At 41.8% G+C, this 19,957-nt stretch overlaps 1 protein-coding gene and 1 pseudogene across 1 annotated transcript in view; one reads left to right on the forward strand and one right to left on the reverse strand.

Annotated features, from left to right (window-relative positions):
* The window catches only part of LPCAT1 (lysophosphatidylcholine acyltransferase 1), a 121,631-nt gene that overhangs the window by 82,565 nt on the left and 19,109 nt on the right, over positions 1-19,957 (reverse strand). The gene's annotated exons all lie outside the window — the stretch shown is intronic.
* On the forward strand, positions 16,474-16,693 carry LOC146006100 (U2 spliceosomal RNA; annotated as a pseudogene).

Genomic DNA, 19,957 nt, shown 5'->3' on the forward strand with positions numbered 1-19,957 from the left:
ACTTTCGAGCCTCACTATAGAGCAGTGATTTTCAAACTTTTTACCTTGCGGCACACTAAATACGATTTTAAAATGGTCAAGGCACACCATGAGATCCCCACAGGGCAAAACACACTGGTCCCCACAGGTAACAAAAATAAAATACATTGGCCCTTAACATGAAAAGAAGAGACCAGTAAATAACAGTTAAACTGGTGGTGGCTGTAAACTGGTTTGGGCATCTCTAGATCTGGGGGCACACTTGAGAACCACTCAAGGCACACTAGTGTGCCATGGCACAGTGGTTGAAAAACACTGCTGTAGAGAATAGCCTTCTCCCTGCCTTGTAATAATGAGGCCAAAACCCAGACAAACCATTACCACCACCAGAGCAAGCCATGAGAAACTTCAAACTCTTTCAGTGTAAAAACCACTTGAATGCACTCACTTGAATGTCAATCAAGTTCACTGGAACAATTACAGTTATATATTCTGATCATAGCTACAGATACCATTTCTTTTAAGAAAGACATTCAATCTATTTGCAAATTCTGTTAATTCTTTGAAAAATCTTTGACGTCAGATGTATTTATTCATATGAATCAGGTTACCGTTAAGTCTTTTTTCAAGACTAAATTTTTCAAAGCACCCTTTTTTATAATACATCATAGCTACACGCTTTATTAATTAGCTTGCTTTCCTTTCTTTGACCCATATTGAGTTCTTCCCCTGTCCTTAGAATGAGAAGCCAAAATCTGTAACTACAGTATATAAAAGATGTGGTTTAAGTAGTAACTTATACTAGTGCTGACACTGGATTGGTTTCATGTGCATTATCACCCTATCGTCTATCTTGGTTTTCCCCAATACATTATCGCAGAAGTACAATTATTACCAAGGTTTATGGGTATGACCGCAGTTATCTATATCAAATTGCATTTGTACCAAAAAACTGTTCTGCTGTAATATAAATAATTAAAAAAGGAGATGTTTCAAAAATGAGGTCAGTGGTATACCACCAGTGGTGGTTTTTACCTATGGGCTGCAGGGCTGCAGCCCTCCCAGATAAAATCCACACCTAAAGTAAAGCCAGATGCAGTCTGTGAGACTGCTCTGGCTTCAATGTGACTGGTAGTCAGTCCTGCCAGTCACTCAGGGGCAGATTTATTAAGCTTGGAGAAGAGATAAACTGGCGATAAAGCAGAGAAAAGGTAAAAGGAGATAACGCACCAGCCAATCAACTCCCAACTGTCTTTTTCAAACACAGCTGATTGGCTGTGCTTTATCTCCTTTTACCTTTTCTCCGCTTTATCTCCAGTTTATCTCTTCTCCAAGCTTAATAAATCTGCCCCTCAGTGAGTTATTCTGGTTCATTGCTTCTGCCAAATTCCTTCTTAGATGGACAAAACCATGTGCACTGCAGGTGGGCAGATGTAAAATGTGCAAAGAGAATTAGATTTGGGTGAGATATTTTGTTTCTGTGCAGGGAAAATACTGACTGCTTTATTTTTACACTGCAATATACTTTGAAGTAAAACCCCTCCCAAATCGAACGCTCTCTGCACAAGTTGTGATTCTGTGAAGAGACCTGCAAAACATGCACTGTTGGTAGCTCTCGAGGACTAGGGTTGGCTACCCCAGCTCTAGACAAATAACATTTAATGGAGTGTATATACTATAACAACCAATTCCTGAATATGAATGATCTGAGTATAAGCATCTCATATGCTGTCCAATTCAGCAAATGGCAAATGTCTCACCGCTGCAGGGAACGGACTGTCACATCAACAGCTGGAAATGTACAATAGATTCAACACCTCCAAAGTGTGAGATGGAGCCAATGTGTGAATACCAGCGATATTATAAAGTAAACAATAAATGTGTGTATGTGTGTGTGTGTGTGTGTGTGTGTGTGTACAACAGTGTTTACAAATATCTTTTGTGTTTTATAAATCCTATTATCTATATATAGGTCTAGTGTCCATGTGTCTCCAAAAACATTGCCATCTGTTGGCAGCAAGTGAAAAGCCATATCTTTCTCTCACACACATGCACAAATACAGATGCAATCACAATTAAGAAGACTACCTTTCGAAGCATTTGCTTCGAGCAGGCTTACTAGTATTTATTAATTGGCTTTCAAAAAGGACACTTTAATGTAAGAACTCAGCAAAAGTACAGCAATTGTGCATGGAAATACATACCATAGATGTAAATGTCTAATATACACAGCATTGTGACAACAGGTATTTGCTTTAAGTTACCAAATGGATCCAGTAGTTTAACCCCTTCCTGACGCAGCCAGTTTTTGCCTTCCTGACAGAGCCATTTTTTTTCAAATCTGACATGTATCACTTAAGTGGGTATAACTTTTTTTTGCTTTTACTTATCCCAGTGATTTTGAGATTGTTTTCCCGTGACACATTGTACTTTAAATTAGTGGTGAAATTTGGTCGATACGGTTTTTTTTTTGGGGGGAAAAATACCAAAGTGTCGTGAAAAAATGGAACATTTTGCTATTTGCAAAATGTTCCATTTTCTGCTTGTGAGACAAATAATCATATCACTCAAAATAGTTAATAACTAACAAAGACCATATCTATTCTTTATTTTATCATTATTATTAAATCATTATTTAAACCGCCTTTATTTTTTTTGGACGCTAGGGGGCAGCAGAGTCTAAATTTTACACTACATGCATTTCAACGCTACTTTTGGCTATTCACTTTTTAACAGCCAATAGCAGCGATCGCCCAAGACGGGAGGCATCGCTGCCCCCCCTGGGCAATGAGGGAGGATGTCTGCTGTCAGGGACAGCAGACATTGTCCCTCTGTCACCTCGTCTCGAGACGGGGTGGCAATTTAAAAGTCATGACGTATATATACGTCATGTGTCGGGAAGTACTTCCCGGCCATGACGTATATATACGTCAAATGTCGGGAAGGGGTTAAGGATACTTAAAAAAGCATTTTATTGTTTTTAACTTGTGCAAATTATTATTATGTTAAAGATACAGTGCCTGTATCTCCGCATACAAAATAAAATAACTGAATTAACAAAACCATGTGACAATTTGGTCTCTCAACCCATAGGGGTGTAGAACATATCAAATTCACATAAAGGAGAACATAGTAATATTTAAGAAGCACATTCCAGATAAAGGGTGAACTAAAGAGCACAGATCATTAGTATTAGCCAAAACTTCAATACCTAGGATGTATAAAAGGATAAATATTGACCATGGTACATCCACATTTTGCTGACAATACATTCATGAAATAAATAAGAAACAGCACCTTGCCGGGTATGCTCAGAAAGCCAGCCTGCCTCCCCATTTAGCCAAGAAAGGTATTTCATCTACAGCTAGTCAAGAAGTGTTCCAGCGATCCCACTTATACCCATTTCACAATGACAAATATTTCTAGGGTTATTGCACATAACACGCATCAAAACGGGAAATGGGTCAGTGTGAAAGGGTCTTGATACATTATCCCGGGTCTAGCATTCAGGGACTTTAACCCAGGTCTCGACCAGGAACGCTTGCGGGTCCAGGAGCAGTGTGAATGGGTACCCCGGATCGACGCGACCCGGGTCCTGTTCACTGCATTGTAAAGGTGCCGTTGGGAGATGCTGTCATATCGCAGCACCACTCCAGCCCTGCGTCCGCATTATGCCGGGTCGGATGGCTAGTATGAAAACGCTTGCAAGCCAGCTCGCACCCGGGATTTTGTACCCAGCTTGCAAGCGCTTGTGAATGTGAAAGAGGTATAATTAGAATAATTTAAAGCTCTCTAAAGATGTACTACTTTAGGAGAGGAAATAGCAAACCAGTTCCTTGAAATTATAACTTAAGCTAGGGTAGTCAGACAAAGAACAGATTTGTAAACTACAGAGGAATGAGATTCTTCCAAGTCTAAAGCAAATATACACAGTTTAGGATTTATGGCAGGCAATGTTGGCTCTGTAAGCATTATATCACCACACACCACCCCCCCAGAAGGCAATCACTCTCGGGCAAGACCATAAGAGGTGCCATAGAGTGACTTCTAGAGCACCACATCTCAGGCAAGCAGTACAACGCCTCAAACCCGCTCTGTGCAAAGATACTGTATGGTATGTGTGATGTAGAACATAATAGAACACCTGTTGGAATCTGACCCAAGGAGTGATGTCTTTTATTGATCCTAATACCAACACCCACTGTTTCTCCTCCAGCACACCAACATCTCACTCCCAATAAGCCTTACGAGGGACAAAAAGGTGAGGATGAGTAGGAGCATTGAGATTGGCATATATGGTAGATATCGGACTTCTCGTGCCCAACCCCACGATAAATTGTTTAATGGTAACTAATTCGATGGAAGAAGAGAAAGAGACCTCCCTTATATAACCTGCAATTGAAATGAGACCCACCCTTACCCAAATATCATGCGAAAGGTATAATAGTTTCCTATAAGCAATACTGAACCTCCATACAGGGGTTTCATCATCAATATTCCTTCCAGTCATACTGTGAGTGAGCCTGACCCCAGATAATTAATTAGCGATTAACGCAGTAAAAGCTGGGAGAACACCAGTGGAAAACCTTGAGAGGAGAAAAATAACATCCAACAAACTTGCCCAAAAAAAAATCACAAAAGTGTAGGTTCAACCCTTCCCAAAACCCAGTTGGACAAATGCACCAGCTGAGTAGCTAAGTAGTAAACCTGCAGATTAGACTCAGCCCACCATCAATTTTATCCTTAACTAAGGATTTCAATGACACCCCCTGTTCCCTCCCCCCACCAGATAAATTAAGAAATATTAATATCATTGGTAGAGAAAAATTTTTTAGGGATATAGCCAGGGGGATGCTGTAATATATATAAATATTTAGGTTGCACAACCATCTTACTTAAGTTTATATGGCCCATAACAGTAAAGCGTAACTTCCTCCAAATGTGGGCCAGTCGTTATAGGTCGTCCGTGACATTGTAAATATTTTGTTGCACGTAAATTTTGACATTAGCAGTGATCCAGAAACCCGGGTGTTTATTGTAAAGGGCACATCGTGGCAGCACGGTTGGCATAAAACCTCATAAGGGAAGGACACATCTTCCTCTCAATAAGGTCCAGTTTATTAGCAGACCAGAAAAATTCCAAAAAGGTATCAACTATAGTAAACAAGGATTTGTATGAAGTATCAGCATCATTCAGAAATAACAGTATGTCATCAGCATAAAGAGCTATGACATCTTCTCGTGTATATCTATAGAGATGTCCCTTATGTCAGGAGATCCCTGAACACAGCTGGTCAAAGGCTCAGTTGCCAAAGCAAAAAGAGCAGGAGACAACGGGCTTCCCTGCCTAGTTCCACGTCCTAAAGAAAAACATAACCATTAATAGATATCCAAGCCAGAGAAAATATAGTAGTTGAATCCACCATAAAAATTAGGGCCAAAAGGATTTGCGGAGAATCTCCAATAAATAGCCCCACTCTACTGAGACGAAGGACTTGGCAGCATCCAGGGACACCAACACAGTCACTGACCCACAACAATCTCCCCTCTGCAGATGACATAACAATCTACGTAAGTTATGAATTGTTGATTTACCTGGCATAAATCCAGTCTAGTTATCATGGATAATAAAGGGAAGGACACTATTCAGGTGGGATGCAAGTATTTTAGTGAACAATAATAAAATGGGGCAGAAGGAGTCAGGAACTGTGGGATCTTTACCCAATTTAGGAATTATAATTATAGCCTCTGACTCAGAGGGGGACAGGCCACCATTCACAAAGAGGGCAATAAAAAGTTTCAATAAGTATGGGACATAAAAATCTCGATATTGCTTCTAAACCTCAATAGGTATACCATCTTTGATGGCATACCCATTGAGGTATACTATTTCTATACAGCTTCAATTTCATCTGGCGTAAAGCTGGCTTCCAGAAAATCAAAAGTTGGTGGCATTTTATTATGTGAAAGATACAACTATAAATGCTGATGTAGGACACCCTGGAGGAATAAAGCAAGGAATAAAAGGAAAGGAAAACCTGGGCAATAACTGGAGTAGAATAATGTGCTGTACCTTGCGGATCACAAATTTGCTGAATGGAGCAGCACCCTTTCTCCCCCTTAGAAAGATAGTATAAATATCCACCTCGCGTAGCTTACACCTGGACTTGTCAACTAAGTAACTGTACCCTCAGTTCTTGCTAGAGCCCAGTGTAGGTGATCCACAAGTGACCAGGTCATGAGATATATAGTCTCCCTTTGGCAAAAAGGATTATCAAGGTGCAATCCGATAACATTCTTAATGTTAGCTACCCTTATAAGCCTCTAAGTGAAGCCTTAAAGTGTGTCATGTTTGAATAGAGGCTCAAACAGGTATTATACGTATCACAATTACTCCATTCCTTAACTAAGGTTAAGAGTTAACCAGAAAGTATTAAGGGTTCTCATTCTGGCCTCCTGCATCTAAAATCACTAACATAGGGGAATAGTCAGAAATACCCCACTGTAGATACTGAACATGCACCACTCTAGATCAATTCTATTCTAGAAAACGTAAGAAAGCTAGCTGAGTGACAGGAGAATTGTAGTTCCAGGGGATGACTCGTACTCCAAATTTCATTCAACCAAATCTCAGCCACCAGTTTTGCAAAGGGCCTGGGAGACGAGGGAAGGGGAGATGTTATTTTAGGCATCTCATTCCAACTGTGCATCTCTCGAGCCATAGTATTATTAAATTCACCTATGCACAGAATTGGTGTGGAGGGGGTGGTGGCAACAAAAGATATAACATGTCTAAGCACCTCATTACTATAAGGAGGAGGAATATAAACAGCGAGAAAATGCAATCGTACATGGTTAACATGTGCCCACAGAAAAACGTACCATATTTGTCAATTTGAGTGAATGTATATGTGTGTGTGTACGTACATGTGGTAGGGAATATAGATTGTAAGCTCCATGGGGCAGGGACTGATGTGAATGTTTAAATACTCTCTCTATATAGCGCTGCCGAATGTGTGTGCACTATAGAAGAAACTGTTAATAAATAAAAATTAAAATTTGGCTTTCTTTGGACTTGATGAAACCATGAACCTCTAATGCAGGCATGTCCAACGTTGGCCCTCCAGATGTTTTGAAACTACACATCCCAGCATGCTTTGCAATAGTTTTAGCATTTTCTAAGAGCAAAACTGTGGCAAAGCATGCTGGGATGTGTAGTTTCACAACATCTGGAGGGCCAACGTTGGACATGCCTGCTCTAATGCAAAGTCTGGGTAGAACGAGATTTTCACTTAATTTTTCAGGGGCTCCGCCTTCTCCGGAAGTCAAAGTGCACATTTTTTCGTTGTAGCCTCCCTCCCCTCAATGTCAGATATTGGGCCAGATGCACTAAGCTTTAAAAGTGATAAAATGGAGAGTGATTAACCACCAGCCAATCAGCTCTCACCTGCCATGTCACAGACAGTGTTTGAAAAATGTCATGTAGGAGCTGATGGCTGGCTGTTTATCACTCACCATTTTATCACTTTTGAAGCTTAGTATATCTGGCCCTCTGCCTTAACAGTCCTTCATTTGTATAGATAACTCAGTAACTGTAGCCTAAGATGGTAGTAACATACGATATCAACAGTAGTAACAGCGATACCATGTTCCATCTCACCCACTCTCTCTTGAATCTTTAGCACATCATGTCTAAGCAGTGAGAAGTATCTGTAGTGTCAACAGCGCTAAGTCCTCGGGGGGAATCCCCAGCAAGTTGGGAGGTTCAGGGGCGATTGACAGCCTGCTAAGCAGGCAGATTACCTAGCAAATTGTTCCAGCTTCCACACTGTGAAAGTATTTCCAGTGTTCCCTATGTCAATTAGGAGAAATGACATGGGGAAGTGATTCTTAGTGATAACCTAGAAGTGTCAAAGGTCAGTACAGGCTCCGGTGTTCTGTAGGAGACTGCAGACCATGGATGCAATGTGTGTAATGGTGGCCTCAGTAGCTGTGTGATTAAATGGATGGGATCTCAGTCAAACAGTTGCCCCCACGAGATATCACCCGGCCAAAAAGGAGCTCAGGGTGAGAACAAAAGCAAGAGGTAGCTGGTAGGGGGGAGAACAGAAGCACCTACTGCCCAGGGACGCAGGATATTTTGCGGATTACAAGCGAAGCTTTCACACCCTACGCGCTCGGCCAATCCAGGCCCCAGGATACTTAAAAAAATTATTCAAGACATAGACCACAAAAATAAGTAACAATAAGTTACTGTCACTGCTAACATGGTGCCTGGGGCTGAGATCTGGATAGGTCTCCAATTCTACTGTAATTTAAATCTAACTACATAGAAGAGACCAGTGCTTTCTCCTTGGCACATAACACAGGAAGTTCTAACTCACAAATGTAATACACAATAATTGAATGAAACTTTACAATGACTTCATATCATCTATATAGATATCTAGTATCTATGTGTCTCCAAAACATTGCCATCTGTTGGAAGCGTGTGAAACTACATCTCTTTCTCTCTCACACATGCACATACACAATCATGCATGAGTCAATCACAACGTGCTTCGAGTGGGCTTACTAGTGTTAAATAACTCCTAATCATACACTCTCCTGGTATGTATCAATCACCAACTAAAAGAAAAAATATAAATACAGTACATAGCTATTATACAACCAACATAAAAATGAGGCCCAATCTTCCATGTAGTTCAGAGCAGGTATGCAGCAGATTGTCAGTGATGGAGCAGGGAGGCTACGTTGATGGCCTGAGTTTGTGAAAACAGAGATGTGTAACTGATGTTTAGGAGTGGGAAGTGTTCAAGGATCTCTGTTGTAGGATGGAGGATTTCCTGTTCTCTGCAATGTGCAGCTTGTTACATAAATGTTACATAGTTTTGCAGATTTGAGCTACTAAAATGTGTTGAACACAGTCTTTGTGCTTTATATTGAACAGATTAGTAGGAGACTGTGGTTTGATCTTAACCTTAACTGCATTTAGCCAATCAATGGGTGACCCCATTGACCATAATGTGGACATATTTAATGAAAAACGGTCCCTGGTAACGGTTCTCAAATATCATGCATGCAGCTGTCACAAACTTTGTTGTGAACTAGGTCTTCTCTAAGAAGACATATCCGCTTCTAGTTATATTATATTTGAAGTGCACTTTATTAAAATCAATACAGTGAGTCTTATTTAAAACTAGAACGGATTGCATTTTAAGAATGTCATTCAATAGTTGCAGAGCTATAACTAGAGCTTCAAAAGGACTAGGACTGAGTATCGCACTATTCTCTAATATGAAGAATGCCACAAATTTCCAAGCACTGTACCACTTTGGATGGGGGGGCGGAATCAATTGAGGGCAGGAAATTACACAGGGTGGTGCTATTCATTTAGCTTAAATAGTCTGTAATTACTCATCCAGCATTGGAATCTGGCTTCCTACAGCAGCAGTGAGTAATAATGTGTGTGTGTGTGAGATTATAACCCCGTGTGTGTGTGTGTGTGTGTGTGTGTGTGTGTGTGTGTGTGACCCCTCCCATAAGTAGCAGGAGGAGAGCTACATCTCTCAGCAGCCCATGAGCATCCGCTCAATCCCATTCCCAGTGCAGAGATGGAGATAAGACCACCGAAGGGGTAAGTATATATTTTTCTTCTACGATCCCCAGGGCAGCCAAAACCTTGGGATTTCATCCCTCTCCCTTCAGATAGACAGGTTGTTTTTTTCTAGGACCTCCCCCTTCCTGCATAAATAGACTCTCCACCCCTTCATCCTTGTCTTTTTTTCCTGTCTCCTAGTTTTCAGTTAGACTAGGCAGAGTAGGTTTGTTAATTTTCTATTGGAGCTTACTTCAGGAGCAGGGGTTCACTAAGGGGAAAGAGCAGCATGGGAGCGTGGCCTAAACAAAGGTTTTCTGCCCATAAATAATCATACCTGAAAGTGTGCCCGTGAATGAGTAGGTTCAGGGTGTATACAACGGCTTACTGAAAGCTGACCATGCCGTAGAAGAAGTTAACAGAAGCAGAATAAGAACGCTGCCTGTTCCAGGACACCAGCGCCGCGCACGCGGCAACTACAAGGTCCATAAGTCAGTGCGCTACAGCGTGAACTTCCGGCGGGCGGCTGAACAGGAGAATGGCCGCGGGAACTACAAGCCCCACAATCCTTGGCGGCAGTTAAGACGGAGCGCGTCTTTTTGTCAATAGACGCTACAGGTATAAGCTAGCTTTTAAGCTAGCTTTATTAACGAAATATAAAGATATATGGGGCAGCAATAAAATATACAGAGAGTATTGTATTTTTATTTATAAAACAAATCGGCACCATAAGAACTACATATCCCAGAAGGCTATGGGAGTAATATTGAGTTGGCCCCCTTTTTTGAATCCTGCAGCTGTTTAAAGCCCTGCATGAGGGCTAGAAGGAGGCTGTGTGCTGTCCTGCTGCATTAGCAAACAGAACTTGGTGCAAGGTAAGAAAACTTCCCATATTATTTCTTATCTATGTGATATTGAAAAGATTGGTCATACTAATGTTATGTATATGAATTATGCAGGTGGTTGCTGCATATCAAAATGGATTTGCCTTCCCCCCAGAGATCTGATAGTGCCCCTGCGAGGTAAGCTCCATAAGTTTTCTGTGGTTAGGTAGGTCAGTATATAGGTTTCAGTCAGAATTAAAAAAAAAAAATGAAAATCTTCTTTTTGGGCTTTATTTGTAGTGTGCCTGTTAAAGAAGCTACTACGGTCCCAAAAAAGAAGACAACAAAAAAGAATAATATAGATACTATATGTATGGTCTGTGATTCAGCATTTCCCAGTTCCCGAGGGAAAAATCTCTGTGAAATATGTGAGGCTAATACTACACCTGCTCCGGTACAACAAAAAATGATACAAGATCTTATGGATTGGATGAAAAAATCCTGTGTGACCAAAGAAGAATTCTTAGATTCACAAGGAAATAAAAGATCAATGGATCAGGCTGGATTTAGTGATGATAATGCATCCTCAGAGGAGTTGGTGGTAGAAGTAGAAGATACTTCAGCAGAGGAAGGAGAAATTAAAGAAGAGTCCAGAATCTTTAACTTTGATCATGTAGAAAGCATCCTGAAAGCTATATACAAAACTATGACTGTAAAAGAGCCAGTTACGCCTGAAGGTGGAGAAAATATATTATTTGAAGCTAGATCAAAAAAAGGTCGTCATTTTCCGGTACACAAAGTTATGATAGACTTAATATCCAAAGAATGATCTAATCTTGACAAAAGGCAAGGAAAATTGTCCAGAGTAGAACGCATGGATCCGTTAAAAGATTAACTCTTTTTGAAATGGTGTGAATTACCAAGAGTCGATGTGGCCGTAGCAGAACTGACTTCAAGAACCACAATTGCCTTGGAAGATGGGGCTTCGTTCAAAGACCCTATGGACAGAAGATTGGAGGGGTCTCTTAGACCCTATGGACAGAAGATTGGAGGGGTCTCTTAGAAAATTAAATTTCTCCTCAGCGGTTTCCCTGAAAACAGGGGTTTCTGTGGCGTCAGTGGCAAGGGCTAAGAATTTGGGGAACTGCATTACACAGCGACATTGAAGATAGAATCTCCAAACAATATTTGCTAAAGAATTTAGAAACTATGCAAAAAGCTATCGAATTTATTTGCGAAGCCTCTCTTGATATGGTATCCTTCTCGGTAAGATCCATGGCAGCTGGGGTCTCAGTTAGAAGGGCACTATGCTTAAGATCATAGTCAGCAGACGCCCATTCCAAGAACCGACTGGTATCACTTCCATTTGAGGGTTCTCAATTATTTGATTCTAAGCTGGATGCACTAATACATAGAATCACGGGTGGAAAATCACTTAGACTTCCACAAGAAAAGAGGAACAGATTCCAGTTTCAGGACTCATCCAGACAGCAATATAGAGCCTCTAGAAGTTACAGGCCAGGAAGACCGTATGGTCAAAGACCATGCAACCAGAGAGGTTCTTTCCAGTCATCAAAGCAGTCCTTTCGTCAAAACTTTAAAAGAGGACCTAGGCAATGACAATTACAGCAATCATTGTGTAGGAGCACGTCTGTCCATGTTTTCAGAGATCTGGAGAAGTACCATTCGAGACAGATGGGTGTTGAAAATAAATAAGGAAGGATATGCAATAGAATTCTTTCAAATTCCAAGAAAAGATCATTTTTGGATATCAAAAGACCCAAAGAAGAACACAGGAGGATATCGTATGATCCTGGATTTAAAGAGATTGAACTCTTATATAAATATAAGAAAATTCAGGATGGAGATTCAAAAGTCTATTCTGGCAGGGATAGAGAAAGGAGACTTCATGGTTTCACTGGATCTAAAGGATGCGTACTACCACATACCAGTCAGAGTTCAAGACAGAAAATTCCTAAGATTTTGTGTGATGGGAGAACATCTCCAATTCACCTGCCTGCCATTCGGGTTGACCACGTCACCGCGAGTCTTCACAAAGGTTTTGGTTACTTTGATAGCATACATGAGAATGAGAAACACATTCGCATATGGCCTTATCTGGATGATTTGTTGATAGCAGCTCCATCAAAAGAAAAAGTGTTACCAGACCTTTTTACAGTAATAAGAATTCTGGAAGAACTTGGATGGATAATAAACTATCAAAAGAGCCAGATAGAACCATCAAAGAAGATTCAATTCCTGGGGTTGCTGATAGACTCAGAAAGATTTGAAGTAAAGTTATCAGAAGAAAGATGTCAAAAGATACAGTCAAACTCCAAGAGTATAATTCAATCAAGAGAAGTTCATCTAAAAGGCATGTTTGAAGCTTCTGGGGATGATGATGTCAGCCATTGGGACAATACCTTGGGCTCATTGGAAGCTCAGAGCTCTGCAGTGGGCAATCCTTCCTTATGTGAAAAGAGAAGCAGATACAAATACAGATACAAAGATTAAATTATCGTTACAGGTAAAAAATTCTCTAAGATGGTGGATGAGTACAGAGATGCAAAGAAGAGCAACGTCATTGACACTTCCACATTTTCTGATAGTCACAACAGATGCAAGCGCTCTAGGTTGGGGTGCTCATATGTCCAGCATAACAACTCAAGGAGTATGGTCAAGGAAAGAGAGCCAAAAGTCTTCCTATTGGTGGGAAGCAAAGGCAGTCTGGAGGACAATCAGTTACTTCAAACAAGAAATAAGAGGAAAACATTGAAGAATTTTTTCGGACAACACCACAGTAGTGGCACATCTGAACCATCAAGGCGGAACAAGGAGCAGAGATTTAATGACAATAATCACAAATATTATGGTATGGGCAGTGGAAAACATTCCATCATTAACGGCGGTGTTTGTTCCCGGAAAGAACAATGTACTAGCAGATTTCTTAAGCAGAAAAGAAGTCTCACCATGAGAATGGGAACTGAATACGAGTGTTCCAAGAAGTGGTAAAGAGATTCGGAAAGCCAGACATAGATCAAATGGCAAAAAACTCCAACAGGAAGGTAGAGAAATATTTCTCAAGATATTATCTATACCAGACCTCTGCAGTAGACGCCTTCTCAGTAAGATGGAGATGTCATTTGGGGTACATATTCCCCCCATTTCCGTTAATACACAGAGTCCTGAAGAAAATAATAGAGGATCAGGTCACAGTGATTATAATTCTACCTTTCTGGCCAAGGAGATCGTGGTTCCCGACAGTCCCGAAGCTAGCCATTCAAGATCCCATGACTCTATCCAATATACCCAGTCTTTTGCACCAAGGTCCAGTGGTACATCCAAAGCCAGAAATACTCTCATTAAAGGCATGGAAATTGAAAGGGGGATACTGAGGAGTCAAGGCTTGTCAGACCAAGTAGTAGGACTACTACTCCAAGCAAGGAAAGAGATTTCATCTCTAGTGTATTACAGGGTTTGGCAGGCTTTCATTCAATGGAAGGGATCATCTACTGACATTAGTCTCTCTTCAACAGCTCAAGTATTGCAGTTTTTATATCTAGGATATGAGTCGAGTTTAGCCACCTCCATCTTAAAAGTGCAAATCTCAGCCTTAAGTGTTCTACTAAGTAGAAAATTAGCGGAAGATCTTAATAAAAGGTTCTGCAACGCAGTTAAGAGGATACAGACAGCAATCAGGTCACTGGTAGCACCCTGGGACCTAAATCTGGTATTAAAAGCATTGACAAAACACCCATTTGAACCTCTAAATGAAATTCCTTTGAAGTACGTTGGCAAGGAGAATCAGTGAGTTACAGGCTCTGTACATCGAAGAACCATACCTGAAGATATTCCCAGACAGGGTAGTGTTAAGAACTCATCCTGACTTTCTTCCTAAAGTTGTTAGTAAATTTCATCTGAATCAGGAGATCACACGTCCTTCATTTTATCCAGAACCAAAAAGGAGAAATAGAAGAAGAGTGGCATACTCTAGATCTAGTGAGAGGTATCACTATTTACTTAGAGAGACTGATAGAGATGAGGAAGTCCAAGAATCTAGTCATAATCACAGACGGACCAAGAAAGGGAATGTCACCATCCAAGCAAACTATGGCAAGATGGATCCGGGACCTCATATCCTTTGTCTACCAACAAGATGGTCAGGAAGTTCCAACTACAAAAAAGGCACACTCCACCAGGGCCATGGTGACCTCATGGGCAAGGAAGGCTCAAGCATCGATTAAGGATATCTGCAATGCAGCTACATGGAAATCTATGCACACTTTTTCCAGACACTATTCACTTAATGTGTTAAAATCATGTTTTGGAGAACAAGTCCTTACCAGTGCTCTGGTTGATTAAATATATTTTGTTTTTGGCAATATTGTGTCCCTCCCTCTTTCCATGTAACTCTGTGGTGCAATGCATACCTTCCTTCAGCTGCATCACACTGAATGACTCCCTGAAGTCTGGGCATGCTCACTGCAGAGGATTTGCTTCTGCTGGGCTGCACAGGCAGCAGCCCATGGAAGCACTGTAGCATGATGTGCACAGAATGGCTTCCTGCTGGAAAGCTACTGCTGTCATCGCTCCATGTACTGGCAGCCCAAGTGGGGGAGGAGTTCAGTCCTGTATGATGGGCAGTAGCAACTTCCAATAGGAAGCTACTACATGCTGAAATCCTCCCCACGTGAAAGGAGGTCACACATGGAGCCTGGTGTTGTGACTCCTGACAGGAAAGACATGTGATCATGGTGACACATGAGGACTGGGAGAGAGCCAGCAGAGAGCTCCAGAGGTAGATCTATGGAGATAGATGGTGGAGGAGCCTGCCACAGTCAATTTTGTTAAAGTGCTAGGTTCATTTATGTTTTGGTGTACAGTTGTGCTTCGGATTGTCCATATATTCTATGATTCTAGCCACTAGCATAGTTTTGACTATGGCTTCGACCATAAATATGTTGACAAACCCAAGGCACTACTTCAAGACCCTGGCAGCACCCTAGGTGCCTAGGCATACCATTTGGGAATCACTTCCCTAGGCCAAAAAAGTTTCTTACTGAGACATTGAGAAAAAATATTAAATGAAGCAAACTGTGCTTATGTTTACCCTTAGGTACAAATATGCAGAGGTTGTGCTTCTGTTTAACCACAAGTTATGACGAGCTCTGGTTTTGCCTTCCCAATTAATAACAACTAATTTTATTTGGTCGAGGACCAACAATCTGTGGCATCCACATACATACATAATCATCAGGAAATGTATTCACTTCAACAACTCAAGCATAACATTAAGCTAGGACTTCAGATGCTATTATGTGAGCTTAAGAGATAGGCATTTTTATTTATCTTCCATAGGCTTGATAACATATTTTCCCATAACAAAGTGATACTTCTCCTATTAATTATAAACACTGAACTGCTAAGCTATCTAAAAGATTATGTTTGCATACACAAAAAAAAAAAATCATTGCTATTAATAGCGTCCTATACTTATTTATAAAAAGAAAAAAAAAACCAGCAACAGGAATTTCCTGTTTTTACTACTGATGATTAAAAGGAGGAGGTCACAATCAATATTTCCAGCAGGACAACACTGCGGACTGCTGCTCTCTCCATGATATATGCAGACTATCCACTAATAAGTGCCTCTATTATTTCTTGTTCACACGGTGACATCTGACAGGATGTATAAAATTGAGGGAAACTGCTAGTGTTCTCTCATAAAAAATAAAAAAAACAACTAAAAAAGTGTGTATTATTTTCTACAGAATAAATAACTAAGCACACTTTAAGGCTATGGTAAATTATGCAAAATACTGGTCATTTTTTTTTTTTTTTTTTTTAAAAGGTGCTATTTTTCCTCAGTAAATGTACTTAACGGTTTACATTCCCCATACTCATTAGCATTGTTTTTAAAATCTGGTTTGTAGTTTAATGGTGTAGGTCATGAACTATAAATCCCAACATTCTCAACAACTAAAGGCCCCCTTACACTTGTCCAACTTGTCTGAGGGATAAGTTGGACCTGATTGACTTGAGATTTATACTATGTGCAGGAGGATCAATCTCATCGCTTCTTGGCCTTTTGGTTAAGATCAAGTGTAGTATCTGTTCTTATCAGTGGGTATGGACTGGCCTCTGGCAGAGAATAGAGAAAGGCTGGACTGAGTAGCTGCTCTGATGGGCGGAGGGTGTGGGACCCCTCTTTTTTGCCTGGGAGTGGTGAAAAGTCTGGCTGAGTACCTTCACCTCTGCCTTTGGTAGGAGGTGTTGTTTCCGTAAATCCACTGGTAAGAGGGGGGGAGAAACACTGGGCCTAGTAGCTTGACTCTCTTGACGGGGTTCGTAGCCCCCGAAGGATGAGACAGCGAAAGGCTCAGTCTAGTATCCATTCCCAGGGAGCGAAGAAAGGCTGGGACTGAGTAGATGGCTCCTGTTCCAGAGGTTCGTAGCCTCTGATGGGGAGACCGCGAAAGGCCCAGCTTAGTACCTTAACCTTGGGATCGGAGAAACACTGAGACTGAGTAGATTGCTCTTCCGAGGGGGTCGCAGCCCCTAAGGGAGTCAGTCGAAAAGCCCAGTGGAGTACCCATTCCCATGCCAGGGGCTGGAAAATGCCCTACAATGGGAACAGAGAAACCTTGGTCGGACGCTGATCGGTCGGTTGCTTGGAGTCCGAGGCTGCACTGTGCCCCCGGGGAAACTCAGGGGTGCCGAACATGCACGGGTGATCCCAAAATCACCATGCACTAGTAAGCACTTGCACTGCGCACTTTCCCTTCAGGCGACGCTTCACGTCCTTACCTCATCCTTTTGGATGAGGTAGGACAATTTTTCACACCCCCACCCCGGCCCTCTGGCTGAGGTATCTTTATTATTTATTTCTCTCCCCCTCTCACGTTTGTCACGTTTCACGTTCCTTGTTTTTTTTTGTAGTTTGTCACGTTTTTTGGGTAGTGTGGTCGACCCTTTCGGGCCTTCCATTTCCGCAATGTGCCGAAGCTCTCGCCTTTTGGGGAGAGCTTCGTGCCCCCCGAGGACGACCCCGAGCCGCAAGGCGGAGGGAAGTCTACTGAGGGTCTCTCCAAACCTTCGGGTGCGGAGGACCAACCGTCCTAACCCTTCCGGGGGTTGAGGAATGAGGGTCTCTCTAAGCTTCGGCGAAGAGGACCCATCGTTCCCTATTTTCCCCTCTTCGGCCTTATGGTTGAGAGGGGTTAGGGGAAAAACGGGGCCCGTCTCCTTCGGGAGATGGCCCACTTCGATCTCACGGCCCCCTTTGCACGTGTTTAGGCACAGCACTGGTGGTAGGGAGCACACCTCGGGCTCCTGAGTTTCTTCAAACTCAATCTCTTGGTTATACCCAATGCGCACGGGATTGTGCATTGGGTCCTACAGCATCAGGAACATCAGATTTTGTCAGATAAATTGGCCCAATCTGTCTGAATTGGGTCAAATCTGACAAAATCTCACAAGGGTAAGGTGACCTTTAAAATCTAAAAATATGGTGGGGGTTATAATTCAGATAACCTAAAATAAGCCTTTAACTGGGTACCCAGTACGATTTATAGCAACAGGTCCCAGCGGTGATGCCGGCACTGGCACGTGCATTCAGCAGCATGGCATCACTTGATTGAGCTGTATATATAGACAACAGCAATGACACTAGCAAGCCACTGGAGCGCACAACGCTAACGATGCAGTGCGCACTCACTAAACAAATCTTAAGAATTTGTTATGACATTATCTGCAAAAAATTTTAAATAGTCTAGTGTGTACGCAGCATGGAATCCTGATGACGAATGGAAGGTCGACAGCAGTGAGTTTTTCAATATTTTTCATGCGTTACCACCCACATAGACTCCGGATGGGAAAGGTAAAGCATAGCGAGCAATGCGGGGGTATGCTCTACGTTAATTGGGGTCCACATGATGAGGTGTCGACACTGAAACCAAAAAAATATGAAAACCTTTTCATGTGTCGACCTTTTGTGTGAAGACCTTTTGCCTTGCTACCTAGGACATGTTCTGTGAGCTATACCACATCTAACAAGTCAACTAGTTGGTCCAATTGAACAATGATTTTTAGGGGAAAAAAAAGTATACACATACACATCAACATCTTTGAGGAAGCAGCATGGTAATGGAACTATAAAACTATAGGGATAATTCTGGTTTGCTAGGTAAGCTGCGACGCTCGCTCACCAATGACTCAGCCCCGCCAAATACACGCCCCCGATTCCCCTCGGTACCATGTGGGGGGATGTGTAAGGAAGACACCTCCCCTGGCATGCCTCCGCTGCAGGAGAAACCATTTGATGGGTGCCGGCCGAATTCACCCCATTCCGATCAGAATTCAGGATTCTCTATATAAGATAAGATCTAAATAAAGAAGGTACTGGGTAGGCTAATAAAGTCAAGACAATATATACTATTTTAATGTAGGTTAGTGGAAAATAATCTGTACTTTACTTACTTTATCGATATTTAGACTTGTGAATATTATGGTCTTTTAATGTGCATGCATAGACGCACCAGAACCATTTATAGCTCTCTCTTGCAGTATATTGCAGAAGATTACCATGGTAACCGGATGCTGTGAATTGCTTTCTCTTTGTGAACCTGCATTCCTTAAGAGACATTCCATACAATTTGTATCCAAAATAAATCAGGCTAATTTACCAGTTCCTTAGAAAGAGACGTAGAATTATATACAAGCATACCAATAGAATGTATGCCACATGTCTATTCAGTAGTCAAACCTTATTTCAGAAAAAAACAAACTAATTTAATTGTACAAGTTGGAGGCCAACAACAAACTCACTGTAATTATCTTGTTAAAATAGCACCTGTCAAGGGGTGGATATATTTGGCAGCAAGGGAAAACTCAGTTCTTGAAGAGATGTTGGAAGCAGGAAAAATTATCAAGCATAAGGACCTAAGCAACTCTGACAAAGGGCGAGATGTACTAAGGGAAAAACGCGGTAAAACCCCAATTTTCAGGGGTTTTACCACATTTTAAAAATGTACTAATACCCAGCCACGGCATCCTCGCAGGGATGGGTATGGCCACCTTTGGGTGGCTATACCCTATAGAAGCCTATGGGCTTCTATCGCCGCAGGCGTCTACCCCCCTCCTCCATCAAACTCCTCCTCCCCCTAGCAGTATGCCACAGCCAGATGTCCTTCAGGAGGAGGCGCTGGGGACAGCCGCTGAGTCAGGGATGTGACAAAGACACACACACACCCCCTGTCACCACATCACAGGTTTCGGGGGAGTCTGTCACGGCTTTGTGATACTAGGCACATACATATGCGCTACCATCGCTGCAGCGGCAATGTATATATTTAATACATCCCGCCCAAAGGCTGACCCCCTGATAGTTGACTAGGTCGGAGCACCTCTAAAATGGCAGGTCTTGTGTTCTGGTATGTAGTGTTTAGTAGCTACCACAAGTGGTCCAAGAAAGTACAACATTAAACCCAGCTAAAAGGTGCTGAAGGATCAATGATGAGCAAATGCTAGCCAGTCTCACAAAGGAGCTCTTGTAGTT

Source organism: Crinia signifera, chromosome 5, assembly GCF_055691185.1.
Source record: "Crinia signifera chromosome 5, ASM5569118v1, whole genome shotgun sequence".
Lineage (NCBI taxonomy): Eukaryota > Metazoa > Chordata > Amphibia > Anura > Myobatrachidae > Crinia > Crinia signifera.